Raw genomic sequence first — 8,157 nt, forward strand, 5'->3', positions numbered from 1 at the left:
AAAAAATACTTGTTTCTATTTTGTTGCACTGATTTCACTTTCAGCCTTACTATTTTTGTACTGATTTGCCTTCCAGAGCACAGAACTCAGAAAGGCCAAATAGTGCTACTATTTAACTTCTTGGAAGGCTGCACCTGTCTATAATATTTTCAAAATTATCAGAACTCTTATACCTTCATCATTGGCATCAGGTGTGAGATCAAGCCACAGTATCATCAACACAGATGGGACTAGTTTGTTTTACCAGTGTTCAGAAGACTTTAGACATGTTTATCCTCATTCAAAATTACGTTACACTTCAGACTGAGACCAGGGACGATCCAGACTTGTGAACCCCTGTGGTGCTTGTTGGGTTCACATGGCATGAAAACACAGCAATGCAAAGACAAGTTACATCTGATGGCAGGTTTGGTCATGAGATACACCACCAAGGAATGGCATTTCTCCAGCCACAGGGTGCCCTTGGAGAGCTTAAACAAACACCTGCCATGAGATGCAGGGCCTGAGCAGATGAACTACTGAGGTCTCTTTCTGCCTAGTTTTAGGAGGCCTAGTCCATAGTTCCCATGTTCCCTGTCTCAGCCAATGCTAATGCCAAGACTCACAGGAATCTTTCAAAGAACAGTGTGGACCAGGGGCTGTTTCCAGCCAGCAGCACAGCCTGGGCTCCTTGTTTAGGGAGAAAAGGAGAGTTCAGGCTCATGGAGGTGAGCTGTGCCCTGACCGATGGCCTCAGGGTTAACACACCCTACCCTGTTGCTGTGACACTGTTTCTCCTAATTCTATCATGGCCTAAAATAAAATGCATATTTCAAGAATGGGAAGGTTCTCCTGCTCCCTTCCAGCTTCCCCATCCCTCATCTCAATGGGATGAAGTTGGTGCTGAACTTTGGTGATATCTCCCACAAGAAGTTTTCTGAGGCCTTTGTGTTTCTCTCTGCTGACTCTACAGGCAGTCTAGGCCTTACTTCAGTAGGAACCTCCTCTGCTTTCAACCTCAAAAGCACCTGAACTTATGATAGGGACAAGGGAAGCTTCCATTAACTGCTGTCAGGTGGATTAAGCACTTGTCAAATTTTGTACTATGATGCTGGAACAGTGCTGGAAGAACCATTGCAAGGCTGCCCAGAAACAAGGTGTTTAGGAAAAGAGCAGGCAGCTTTTAAAGCAGATTTTCTATAATAACACAGAAGATCTTCCCTATAAAGACAGGCTGAGAGATCTAGGGCTGTTCAGCCTCAAGAAGAGAAAGCTCCAGGGAGGCCTCAGAGCTCCTTCCAGTACCTAAAAGGCCTACAAAAGGGCTGGAGTGACAGGACAGTGGGGGGATGGCTTTAAACTGACAAAAGACAGGCTTAGATTAATTGTTAGGAAGAAATTCTTCCCTGTGAGGATGATGAGACCCTGGCACAGGTTGCCCAGAGAAACCACAGCTGCCCCATCCCTGGAAGTGTCCAAGGCCAGGCTGGATGGGGCTTGAAGCAACCTGGGATAGTGGAAGGTGTCCCTGCCCATGGAAAGGGTTGAAATGAGATGAGCTTTAAAATCCTTTCCAACCCAAAGCATTCTGTAATTCTATTATTTTACATGCTATGTGTCCTAACTGCAAATAAAGGACAGTGTTTGTGAACAGCAGTTGAACCTTTTAAGCCATAGACTTGACACAGGATGGATAACAAGAGGAAGGAAGGAAAGAAGTGCCATCAGTCCTGTTTTATTGCCAGAGACACTTGAGGCATGCACAGGCTCATCTGGGATCTCAGACCTAGGATCAGCCAACCCAAATTTTAGGGACAATATTCAGGAATTTAAAGAATTTCTCTCTCAAGAAGGCACAGTAAAACAATTTCAGGAGCAAGGGGCACTCTGTGCCTGTCACAAGGCACGTAGGGACATCTTTGGAATGAAGATGGTTTTCACACACTCAGCCTGATGGTCATGGAGGGCCAAACCTGTGCTCACAGGATTGAGCCCAAGCAGGAACTCTAGTAGAGCTTTTCCTCTGTGCATGAACAATTGGGGGAAGCTCTGTCGTTTTGAGGAATTTCCGAGGACAGTAAATTACATACTTGATCACAGCTCTATTATGTTTTGAGGGAAGGCATTTAGAAATTAATATTTCATATTAAGATTTAAATAGGGAATGCATACAGCTCTGCTGCTCACAAGCACCCTCAAACCTGGCTGCCACAGCATTCTCTGTCCCATTGAGGTGAGTTTAAGCAGATGTACTGGTTTGAAAGCAAAACCAGTGAGACTCCAAGTCAGAAACACAATATAATAGAGAACAAACAACAAGAAAAGTAAAGATAAAATAAGATAAATGCAATAGTACAAAGGACCACTGACAGAGCGAGAATGCAAACCTGACACCCTGTTGGTCAGGGTGTTGGAAACAGACCAAAGAAAGTCCTCTCAGAGTGTCAGTTGTGGCTCTGCTGGAGTAGAGATGATCCTCAAGAAAGGGTCCAGTCACCCTCTGGGAATCCTGTGCAAGCAGGCTAGCTTGGTGTTTGGGATTGCTGATTTTATCTCAGTGGAAAGGCTTTGGCTCCTCCCAGTGGGTGGAGCATCTCCCAATGGGATGAGGTGATGTTATCAGTCATGGGAGAGGCCTTCAATGGCCCATTCACAGGGGATGTCCCTCAGAAGAGGATGGGTGGAGGAAGAGGTAAGAAGGCACTGCCTTATCTGGTGTTATCAGGTGTCTCATTAAGAGAAGGCATCTGCCCTCTTTCCACCCCTAGAGTTACAGGAGATAAGGAACAGTATCTTCTAACCAGTTTCAACAGATTAAAATAGAATACACATTTTTGGTTACATTTTTCAATCCAAGACAGCAGACCATGGGTTGGCAGCAGCCAACCTCGTAAGCAGACCCTGGCTATCTGTGTGCCTCAGTTCTCTGCTGCTGAGCAAGGATGATATTTGCTGTCTCTGCTTCACAGGGTGCTTAGAGAGACCCTGGGGCAGGAAAAACCCATTAGTGATTGCACTAATGATCTGATAAAGCAAGACTTCTGGAAGTACCTAGAAGGCAAATGGGATGTGGCTTGCTTTTCATCCAGAATGAAGGAATTCAGTGCCAGGAATGGTAGATATTAGGTGACCTTTGAGGTCTTCCTGAAACAATTATTTTGTGTAAATCAGCCAATGGAGATGACACAAGGAAGTTTAAATGTTTTTTCCTGGGCCGGGTAAAACTTCTGTTTATTCAAAAGTGGTCCACTGGAAGGTATCTGAAGGGTGGGCTAGATATCACATTGTTGTAGGCTGACCCTAATCCGATGCCAAACACCCACACAGCCACTCACTGCTCATCTGTCAGAGGGATGGAAGAGAGAATAGGATGAGAAAAGGCGTGAAAACTAGGGGATTGAGATAAATAAAGGTTAACAGGGAAAGAAAGAGGAAAACTTTAAAAAATTATGAGAAGGCAATCCTTCACTCCCTTCCACAAGCAGATGTAGATCCAGAAAATATCCAAGCAATGACAGGTTTGGAAGACAAACCTCACTTCCACCACTATTTTTTTGTTGCTGAACATGATGTTATATGGTTTGAAACATCCTTTTTGTGAATTCAAGTTAGCTTTCCCTGTTGTAATCCCTCCCAACCCTCATCCCACTCACAACAGTCAGTGGGAAGAAAGGGAAAGCCTTGATGCTCTGCAAGCACTGCTCAGCGATAGCCAAGACATTGATATGGTATCAACTGTGTTTCAGGCACAAATCCAAAGCAAAACACCTTATGAGGAAAGTTAGTTCAATCCGGGCACTGTCATCTTGTGTGGATTGCTCAGATGGGAATTATGATGGAGAAGGGAAGGCTTTGGGGCAGGCTTCCACAGGAATAGACTGAAGTTTGTAGAAAATATATAAACTATGTGTAGACATGGTGGATTACAGATACAACATTCATGTCATGTCATGGGATGGCTGTGAGAGGGAAACTTCTTCCAGGCTGCCTTCAACAGCAGATAAGCCCTTGGAACAGGCTGCAATGTAGTCAAAAACTCCCTACCAAAGTCCACTGGTGCAGCATTATAACATGCAAATATACCATGGTAATTACAGACAACCTGCTACAATGAATTGTCTGCTCTGTAGGAGCTAATATTTTCTAAAAAAAGAACCCCAACAGAACAAATGAGGAATTGATCATTTGTCCATCAGAGAGAAACAAGCCATTGCAAATCTTTTGCTATCTCTTTCCAATTTTACCTGTTCCTGCACTCCCACCTTGTGCATTCCATCTCATCCACATTCTTAATACAAACAGTTCAGGGCCACTATCACAGCCCCACAGTTCCTGCCCTCACCCAGTGCTGGCTCAGTCCTCTCAGGATGCTGCCCAGCACAGATAAGGGGAAGAGCTGCTGCTCCCTTACCAGCAGGGCAGGTGCTGGATCAGATTAACACAAGGGTGGTAACTGCCCCCAGGCAGGCTGAGCCACATGCGGGATCATTTGTGAAATAAACTCTGTATAAACATGCAATTGCGGTGGATCTGCTCATGAATTGTCAATTGAACCCCTTTTGAAGGTTACGGTCCTAAGAAACCCTTTCCTGGAAAACTGGAAATGGGTTTCTGCAAGGAGTTTGGTTTTACTGCAGATTCATCCTATTTGATTTTAAAAAGCCACAATTCTTGCTCAAGACTGAGATTAATTCCAGCAGCAAACCATTTCAGTTTCAAGTGTAATACAACCCCAAAATAATGACATCCTCATGCATGATGCAGTTCACTTCCATGCTTGTCTGCTGCCTTCTGGCAAACTGTGAATCACAGCCCTGAGCAGGTAGGTTTCTTGGTCAAGATGAATGGGTTAAAAAAAGGAACTCTAGTAAAGGCTTCACTGGTCTTTTGTGTTATAACAATAAGAGGAAGCTCTGCCTAGTTTGAGGAATTTCCCACGTCTCCAATTCAGATGTCGGAGAACTGCTTTATTAAGCCTGCCCAAGAGGTGTTAAAAAAATAAAAATAACCAAGAAGATCAGGACAAAGATATCTTTCCAGTGCCTACGCATGTTCTCTTTGTTTGTTTTTTAAACCTGGACCACCGGAGGCAAACTCAGACGAATTTGGGGAAGTTAAATAGTGACAGATACCAAATAGTCACAGCAGGTTCCTGCCGAGCTGGCTGACCTATCACTGAGTTCAGTCAAGTGTCGCTGCTACCCAGGTGCTAAAGATTTGCCCTTAAATTTCTTTAAGAATCACTTCATTCTGTAATGTTGCCAGACATTACTGGACAGGTTAAGTGACAGAAATAGATGAGGAATTTTCTGGGTGAGAGGAAAATCTATGGGTTGTGAAATACCATTTTTGTCATGCAACAGCAAGTGATGGAAGCAGGAGAAATGGAGCCTCAGGCTTTCAAATCCACATCCTTTGCCTTGCTATTACCTGCTTGTCACAAGCTCATTGCCTCCTAAAACTGTCATTGAAAATGTGAATTACAGCACCAAACAATAACACATTTCTCCCCCAGATCCAAAAGCTCCTTGTGCACGTAGGTGAGCATTGCTTTCCCATGATGGGGAGAGAGAAACAAGGTTGTACAGGGTCCCACCACAGCACTGCTTTTTTCTGAATGACCATTTAAGCAAAGTGGATACTGCAGCACCAGAGATGTTTGGAAATTGAGCAGAACTTTTGGGGATATAGACATTAATGAAAGTGAAAGCATCAGAAAGCCTCCCTGTATCCCCCCCTACACTGAACACTGGCAGCAGCACTCCAGCAGTCCAGCACAACACCACAAAACTTGCTTTCATTGAAGCAGCTGAAAACACAGATAGAAAAGGCTGGAAACAAGATAAATGTGATGCTCAAAGACAGTATACAGCAGTTTCTCAGCCTGTGGCTGTGGGTGCCCCAAGTCCCTCTCTCGTGTCAGAAAGTTTCACCTAATATAAAACTCAAGGGAGATTGGTCTTAAAAGAAACAAACCCACCATTCTATAGAGCTAACAAAATACAGTGCCTGCATCTGCATTGCAATTTCCAGGCACTGTAAGTAAAACCAAAATGGAAAAAAATTCTAAATCCTATTGCAGTTGACTTTTTTTTTCTCTGAATCTCTGCAGCACAACTTAGAAGGTAATAAATGAAATGAGGATTAGCACAGCATTTCTGTGCATGTTCCTCTTTACCTCTGCAGCCCCAAGCTTAAACTAAAGCAATCATAACCTCTATTAGCATTCACTAGCCAAGTGAACAGGTAGTAGCACTTTGTCAGGAGCTTGAATGACTTAATTCATACCCTGGACAGCCAAAAGCATCCTACTGAAAACTGCCAACTAGTTACCACAAAATGAAAGCTGTGCCGATTGCAGTTCCCCTGGCAGAAACCTGCAGCAGGTTTACTAGTGATGCAAAGCTTGCACCACTCTGTCAGAATCCAGACCCAAAAATTCCTTCAAGCCACCCTTGCCTGCCCCGAAGTGTTAAAGCAATGCAACATCTCACACACAGAATGCATACCTGTAGGGTAACAAGTGCTGTCCTGTCCGAGTCTTTTCCAAGCTTGTCCTCTTGTGCTGGGATGGAAGCTTCCCATCCAAGTGCCACCTCCTGCCTCAGCCTCTGCCTTTTATTTTCGCAGGATCTCGAGACACACCTGCTTTTCCCCGTTTGCTGGTGCTATTGATTCTTGGGCTGGGGGTTTGTTTGCTTTGTTTGTTTTTTTGTTTTTTTTTTCTTCCTTTTCGTTTCGGGACCAATAAAACAGTCCGTGAGCAACTCTCAGTGAGCAGGAGAAAGAAGCGTTTGGCTTGTGGTGATTTAATCAAGCAAACCCCGTGACCTCCCTTTCCTGCGATCAGTGGGAACTGATCCCTTCTCCACCAGCACAGGGTGGAGTTGCTGCTAAAAAGCACAAGCTTTAAAGCTGGAAGGGCAGGACAGGTCTTCCTCCTCCGTTTGTTGTGTCAGAGAACATGGTGATTCCTGCTGCTCTGAAACACGGAGGTGACCTCTGGCCAGGAAGGAACCTGGAAATATTTTCTAAGCTATTTCCTGCTGCTGGGGGGAAGGTGGATGTAAGGGACACTTGGGTGGGGGTGCAAACAGAGCTTCTGGGGAGTGTGATTTCAAGATGAGCGGAACACTTTTTTGATCATCAGGGGTGTGAAGTAAAAGAAATTACTTTTTTTTCCCTTTTTTTTTTAAACCAGGGTAAAACTGTTCTCAGAGTCTCAGTTTTCACTATACTGAATAATCTGGAGCCTACAGGTGCTCCTCAGACTTTCAGCTATGGTATCTTCCCTTCCATTCATTGCTGAGATACTCTGCAAAATAATAGTGCAGAGCCATTCCACACAGAGCTTGTGTTCAGCAACACCCCAGCAATGCAGCTGTGCCACAGGGGCTCCTTATTAAGGTACAGAAGAAATCTGGGCATGTGTCAAGAAGAACAACTTTTCCTGGAATAGCCCATAAACTGTGCTGTGCAGATCCTTTTGCCTCGAGTTGGGGCTCTCAAAGTGGGATTTACAAGCATAAGTCAAATTCCCTACCCCTGAAAGGTAGGGAAGGTGCCCCACAGCTCAGTCCTGGTTATGCTGATAAATGAAGGACACTGTAATGGCTTCCTTAGAATCACAGAATCTTAAAGGGGTTTTGGTTGGGCAAGACCTTTAAGATCATGGAGTCCAACCATTAATGTTGCATTGCCAAGCCCAGTGCTAAACTGTGTCCCTAAGCACCACATCCACATCACTCCACCACTTCCCTGGACAATATGTTCCTTGCTGTTGTCTCTTCTGGCTTTGCACCATCTCTGATGTTCTTGCAAGGTAACTGCAGTCCCATGGCCCAGCATCAACCCCTCAGATGGCCCATGGCATCTCTCATCTCTGATCAGAGATATCAGCTTCTACCTCTTGACAGCACACGTAGCTGAGAACAGCCTGTGCCTCTGTGCTTCAGAGTCTGAATGGGATGTGTCTGGGCCATATTTCTGAGGATGTCTTAAGATGGAAAATTGCATCCAGGACTCCAGATTCCACATATAATAGCACCCTTCTCTCTGCACACAGCAAGAATATGTTTTAGCAACCTGGTATCTCCACTCTGGATCACTTTTAAGTTATTCTACCTGATCCAAGTCATACTGCAAAAACAAGAAGGGACATTTGGACATTTCACTGCT

The 8,157-nt window shown here is 44.6% G+C and overlaps 1 protein-coding gene across 2 annotated transcripts in view; it reads right to left on the reverse strand.

Annotated features, from left to right (window-relative positions):
* The window catches only part of ADGRF5 (adhesion G protein-coupled receptor F5), a 42,749-nt gene extending 35,413 nt beyond the window's left edge, over positions 1-7,336 (reverse strand). The window contains exon 1 of one of the 2 annotated variants that reach the window (XM_063424028.1): positions 6,489-7,332. The gene's annotated coding sequence lies outside the window, so the exon portion shown is untranslated. Of the gene's footprint in view, positions 1-6,488 lie in introns of both variants that reach the window. The other variant, XM_063424057.1, reaches the window with a different exon arrangement.
* Positions 7,337-8,157: the final 821 nt, after the last annotated feature.

The sequence above is a fragment of the Prinia subflava genome, chromosome 2 (assembly GCF_021018805.1).
Source record: "Prinia subflava isolate CZ2003 ecotype Zambia chromosome 2, Cam_Psub_1.2, whole genome shotgun sequence".
NCBI lineage: Eukaryota > Metazoa > Chordata > Aves > Passeriformes > Cisticolidae > Prinia > Prinia subflava.